Here is a 7,265-nt window from a genome sequence, read left to right as displayed (position 1 = left end):
ACACTTATTCAAAGTCCCTGAACCCTAGAACCAACTCCCAGATGTAGCGCGATAATTTAGGCAAAATCCTCCTCAGTGTGAATTTCTACTTCTTCTCACATGATAACTGAAGCATGCTTGTTTATTAATATATATATATATATATATATATATACATATACATACATACTAGCATTTTAGCCCGGGGTGTTGCCCGGGTGTTTGGAGGTGTATGTTTAGCAAAAAAAAAAAAAAAAAGTGGTCAATTTTTTTAAGTTTGACCCCTATCATGACTCCTTAAAATTTATTGTTTTGGGCTTAAATCAAGTTATTAAGTTAGATCTATTTCCAAGGAACCTATATCTAAAATTTCAAATGTTTAGACTCAAAATTGTCAGGAGTTTGGTAGAGTTTTCAAAGGTCAAATCATTGAACTTTGACCCCCTTAACAGCTAAATTTCTGGCCGAAAACCGATCCCATAGATTTTCCCAAATCTCAGTACCCTGTATATCAAATTTTGAGTCTGTAGACTAAAGATTGACAGAGTTATTGCGTAGGGAAATGTACACAGACATGTTCACTTATATATATATGTTAGTGTTGGGGTGATTAATCGGAACCGGAAAAAAAATCTGAGCTTTTTGGGGTATCGGAAAAACTTGAGTCTATTTTCCGATGCCAAAACAGATTCCTTAAATTATCTTTTTTTATTTGATTTTGGTTGAAGAAACGTCTTCCACTGTTTATAGTAATAATAAAATAATAAATATTTGTTGATTTTACACTTCCAGTAAAACTAAAATCTCTAGATCCCCCCCGCCTCACAAGTGTGTTTTTACGTTTGAGAAAATATAGGGATGTTTGAGATGTCTTTTTACAGCAATCAGGACAAAATAACACTTTTATAGTTAAATATTTAGAGATTTATATAAAGAATTGGGAAAAATATTTGAATCGTCCCATCACTAATATATATAAAAATTAAAAGGTAAATTTTTATACCTATATTTTTTATGTATATACCTCTTTATCTATGTATATGTGTGTCTATTTTTTCATATATATGCTTATATATTTTTTTAATACTTTACGCAAGGCAAATTTATAATTCAAATCTATATTTACTCTTTTTCTTTTCTATCTATAACCTATATTAAACTTCTTATCAACTTTAAATCCAGACCTTTTATTTAAAAATCTTTTTCAGATACATCTGCCTTACTTTTAATGCTAGGTTTAGTTATGGTGTCTTTTAGATTTAATAAAAACCCTTCTAAATTTGCTGATGAGGAGACCTTGCTTATTAAAAAACTATATGTAATTATTGTTCGTAACTGGATGTTTACCACAATAAAAAGCATTGTTTTCCGAAACGATCGTACAGATAATTGATTTTGTTGTTGTTCCTTCTTATGAAACGGATTTTTAATTTAGTTGAAATTGAATTGTTCAAATTTTAAATTATCAATCACATTACTTAATATATATATACCCATACATACACACACAAAATTTATTGAATCGAATAGTTCTGAAAGGGTTAATAATAATGTATAATAATGGAGCTAACTACTCGACCAGATACTGAGCACCAATGTTTACGTGATTATCTTATTTTGATTTACAAACTTTTGCCGCCAAAAAGGTCTGCACAGCCATTACCAGAAACCGTTACATTCCCAATATTGAGTAAACTGGAGGAAGGACGTTTATTTAACGCCGTGACGATGCATTGGGCAGGGGCTGAACCACTGCATCCTTTTCTTACAGTAAATTTCTAACCTCCTTTCCCTACATGAAGCTTTTTTTTCTTCTTTTAAAAATCAACGTTATTTAATGAAATTGAAACTTTAAATCATATCTTGATTGCATCGCAAACAAAAGAAACACCCGATTTGAAAACGGTGGAAACGATTGTATGCAAAAAAAAAAAAAATGATGAATCAATTTTTTTTTTTTTTTTTTTTTTTTTTTTTTTTAAAAAAAAAAAACAGACAACTCACAAGTTAACTCAGATATGATTAAATTTCTATATTTAGACAGCATTCTTATGTTAAAAGCAAGTTTGATTGAATGCCATCATTAATCCCTGCTGGTTCAATCCTTTCTCCAATTTTCCACGCAACTAACATGTTCAGATGTCTTCCCCCTCCGTAATTCTTCCCCCTATGAATTGTCAGGTCAGAGATACGTGATTAGCAAATTGATTAAAAATAGGGAAATCACATTATCAATTAAAAAAAAAAAATCTATTGTTGAACCTGCACTAACTTTGGCCGATCGTGACTCGAAAGGTTTGGTTTGGTTGTTTTACGGCATATCAACCCTTTTCAGGTTATTTAATGCCGAATCCAGTTATTTTGGAAATAGTATTCATGTTGTATTCAGTTATTTTGTTGAAGGTTTTTATTCTGCCATCTCTTTGTATCATCAATCGCTTAGTTTGTTTGCCGGTTTTATAGTGGATTTTATCGTTTCTGATCCCTGCCCTGCAGAACATGAATGAGTTTTGCAATGAGAGAGGGGAAAAAGTTACAGTATTAATGGAACGAAACAATGGTCATAAAATAAAAAAAATTATAAAATATAAAACAAAAACTGCTAAACTCCTCCGTGATTAAAATCATACAACATTCAACAGAATCTGCCAAATTTTAATGCTATTCACAAATAACGTGTCTCACACCTGAAAACTCACAAAAACATGGATGAGGGTTAAGAGTGATTGCGTTAACCTTGGAGATTTTATTCCTTTTTATTTTAAAATTAATCATGAACACACCTGCTCCCCATAGCAGTAACCAAAAAATAAAGTTTAGACAGTTTTTTTTTTTCACTTTTGAAACAGCCCCACAAATTACGCATTTCGAAACTTTGATAACAGATCGAACCAGCAAGAGCTATCGATTGAGTTTAATCCAACAGGCTTTATTTTTAGGTCGATTAAGAAAGAATAAAAGCTATTTTTTGTCTTTAAAAGTAAAGTAAATAAGATATTTATTTTTTGCATTGTATGCTATCCAAAATTTCTTCCATTTCTTTTTTATTGGTTGTTTATAATTTTCTATTTAAAAAAATTTTTTTTCAAGGTTGTTGATAATGATTAGGGCTATGACAACAGAATATTCTTTTCATTGTTTTGACTCGAGTATATATCCGACACAGCTAATCAATCGAAAACCACATCACTCTGCATAAAAGCATATAAAGTATAAACGGATACACACTCGAGAGTCAAAATAATGAAAAGAATATGCTGTTGGCCTAGCCCTACTAATAATATGTCCTAGAATGGAGACGGGGAGAGCACATGAATTGACCACACTGGTGAGAGATGTACACAAGACAAGGAGGTTTCTATGAATGTCTAAGAATTTGTGTGTGTGTGTGTATTTATGTAATGAAAACCGTATATGTTATATGCACCTGTGATAGAAAGAAAATATTGTTACACCAAAACCCACATAAATTAACCAAGTAGTTTTATTTTTGAATAAGAAATTTAAATTTTATGGCAAAACTACGAGCGACAATCTGGTAATGCCATCTTGAAAAAAGACTCAAGAAAGATAACTCCAAATTGAAATTTTAGAAAGCTATTCTTAACATAGAGGGGAGAGCATTGGAAGAACTCAAATTTGCTTAAAAATATTTTTATATCTATATATATATCTCTCTATATATATATATCTATATCTATATCTATATATATATATATAATTATAAAACTCTGGACTGTCCGCCCTTGCTTGAATCTTGTCTTCTACAATCGAGCAATTCTAATCTAAAAAAAAAAAAAAAAAAAAAAAAAAAAAAAAAAAAAAAAAAAAAAATTTCAGGTGAATTTATATATGTTTATTTTTTAATTATTTTTAAAAAGGTAATCTACGTCCAAATAAATATGGGCGAAGATGATACTTAACCATATTTTTCGTTTTAAGAAGAAAAAAAAAACAAGAACTCCATAACTAATATACATATATATATATATATATATATATATATATATATATATATATATATATATATTTATATATAGCTAGTAGTCCTTGTTGCTTGTCTAGCCACACTGATGAGCTGTGAACCAGTACTGTATGTGAATGACTAATATATATATATATATTGGTGTGGCTCAGAGGCTAAGGAATAAGAGTGGAGAGTTGTATGTTTTGGTTTCAATTCTAGCTGATGGCACTAAAATCATATTTTTTTTTGTTTTGATCTCACTACTATATATTAGGTTCAATATAATAATCAGTAGAGAATTATCTCTTTAATAATAAATACGAAATCTGCACGAATTAAAATATCATATTTAAGCGCATCTTACGACTGGGTAGCCTGCTTGTTCGAAATAAAACTAATTTATGTAAATTTTGGTGTACAACATCTTTCCATCATGGCCAAATACCAAGACTTTTTTTTTAAGGAATGGTGGTGGTGGTGTGTGTGTGTGTGGGGGGGGACTCTTGACAAGCAAAAAAAAAAAAAAAATCATCTGATGTGATGTCAGCTTTACTCCACTCACACATCTTGCAAAATCTTTAGCTTTTCAGATGTGTTATGGGACAATTTTGTTGATGCCAATGTTTTTGCAGGCTGTACCACTAAAAGTATTTATCCCACTGAGACAGGGACAAACAACATGACACCTTGCAGTATTCTTTGTCAGTCCGCAACATCGTTCAATGATATTACTCATGGAACCCCACCCTCCCTAATCTAACGTAATGAAAATAAGCTCCAATGCTAAAAAATAAACCTTTCAGATATGTAAGAGGCAAAAGAAAAAGACGCGATCGATGATAAACTTGATACTTTCTCTGAAACGAGCGTATACTATTTCCATTCATTATAGTTTCTTTTTCTTTGAACTTTTATAAATGATCAATAAAATTATTAGGTTGGTGCGAAACTAATGTCGTTGAACATAAAAGTGATATTTTTGTACCAACCTAATAATTTTATTGTGGCGTGTCAAATATGACTATGCCGTGTGTGTGTGTATATATACATATATATACACACACATTATCATTATGCCGTGTATGTGTGTGTGTGTATATATATATATATATATATATATATATATATATATATATATATATATATATATAAAACATACACACACAGCATAATCAGGTTTGACACACCACAATGATGAACCTGGTCAGTACCAGATGAGTGACCATTCAGGACTTACAGGTGTTGTATGTGCTCTCCGCTTATCTCGGCATTGTTTCCAGTCGCCCTGGACTTCTCCTTGCCACTGGACTCAAACAGTGCTGATTCAGGAAAGGTGCGGTTGTGGATTGCACAATCCTTGCCACACAATTACATGGGCAGCTGCCCTCCCCCCTCTACTGGGATGGGGGATCCTTTGTCTTTCAAGACTGAACAGAGGCATTCAGATATATGTATGTATGTATATTAGTGTTGCGATGTTGAATCAGAATCTAAAAATCGGAACTTTTTGGGTTATCGAAAAAATGTACGTTTTGCGATGCCAAAAACAATTCCGAATTTTTTTTAATATGATTTTGGTCAAAACAAAATCACCCACTGCTCATATATATATATATATATATATATATATTTATTGACTTAAACTACCAATAAAACTAAAATCTATAGATCATCCTTTCCCAAGTATTTTTACGTTTGTGGAAAAAAAAAAAAAATGTTCACATTTAAGATGTGTTTTTACAGTAATCTGAACAAAATAACCATGTTATAGTTAATTATTTAGAAAGTTATAAAGAATCGGAATCGGGAAAAATATTGGAATCACTATAGTGTGTGTGTGTGTGTGTGTGTGTGTGAGGTTCAGGGGAGAGAACTCCAGCAAAGTGCTTGCGTATAAAGAGTGTAATATTTATTCATTTACGAGTAACAGAAGATTAGAAAAAGAAAACAAATTAAAAACAAAGGGAACCAATATCTGGTCACCTTTGTCAAACTTTCTTCAGCTTCTGTTTCTCCTGAAAATATCACAGAGTTTCAATCCGGTGTGTGAAACACCATTTCCAGGGAGACACAGATCTAAACAGGGCCAGAAGAGAATCAGATACGTGTTCCCTTTGTTTTGAATTTGAAACCGATGGTACTGATGTTTTTCTGATCTTCAGTAACACAGATATAAATAAAATAGAAATGAAGACCTGATAGTTTTATTGCAAACTTTGCTTTCGTATTAACTGTATCGCCATAAGAGGTCTCTAGTTACTAGCTTGCCGAAACATGCTCATGACTGTGTAGCAACATTTTCCTGCTAATGTAAAAACTAATCGCACGAGTTAGGACAGTGGTAGATGTTTAGGCTTATTTACATGGGGTCCCAATTTTCGATTCTCACTAGATTCAGTCAATCTGATGAGTCGTAGACGACAAAACACGTGTCAGTGGATAATATTTTAAAACAATATATCTGTCCTCCACATACAGTACTGTTTCATTGTGTCACAGCTCATCAGTGTGGCTAGACATACACCTTTCACCAGTCGTGGATTGAAACTACAACCATCGCACGCGCATATATATATATATATATATACACACACACACACACACACACACACACACACACACACACACACACACAGAGGAGCAACCGGACTTATGAAAAAGAATTTTACAAACTATCTTACAAATATACCAGGTAAACCAAATACAAAGGAGATTCAAACAATTGCACTTAAAGGGACGGTTAGAATCTTAAAAAGATCTCTCGGTTGGAGTGTCTAAAATAGCAGGTGTATGTTTGGCATCTGGTAGGATGCCCCATCCCTGGCTTAAACAAAATAAGAAAAATTAAACAGAGAAACTATATTCCTGTGAAATATGTGAATCCTCTTTTTCACAAAAACAAAATATTACCGAAGTTCAGAGCAACATGATACCTTAGGTTTCAGTATGAAGGAGCAAACGCGGATTCCAATAACCTAAATCAAAACGCGGATTCCATGAACAAAGCTTCTTTCTTAGAACTGCACGCCTGTGGAACTGTTCCGTCTGCCTGCTTCCCACCGGACTACAACTTGGATGTCTTCAAGTTCAATGTTAACAAATTCCTAATGAACCGCCCCCTTAAGTAAACACTTCATCAAATCTCCACACTAACGTAATGTACTTGCAATAACCCTTATCCCTGAGTGGCTTCCGAGCCTAGATAAGTGGTGATCACTGTAAACAAAAAAAAAAAAAAACCCAAAGAAAAAAAAAAGAAATTAAGAAAACAGAAAAGTTTTAGTTAAATCACTGAAGATAAACAACATTGAGTCTAGTC

The sequence above is a fragment of the Euprymna scolopes genome, chromosome 42 (assembly GCF_053919585.1).
Source record: "Euprymna scolopes isolate OS-2025 chromosome 42, ASM5391958v1, whole genome shotgun sequence".
In the NCBI taxonomy this organism is placed as follows: domain Eukaryota; kingdom Metazoa; phylum Mollusca; class Cephalopoda; order Sepiida; family Sepiolidae; genus Euprymna; species Euprymna scolopes.
The sequence above is the reverse complement of the archived record's forward strand: the minus strand, read 5'-3'. Positions refer to the sequence as shown.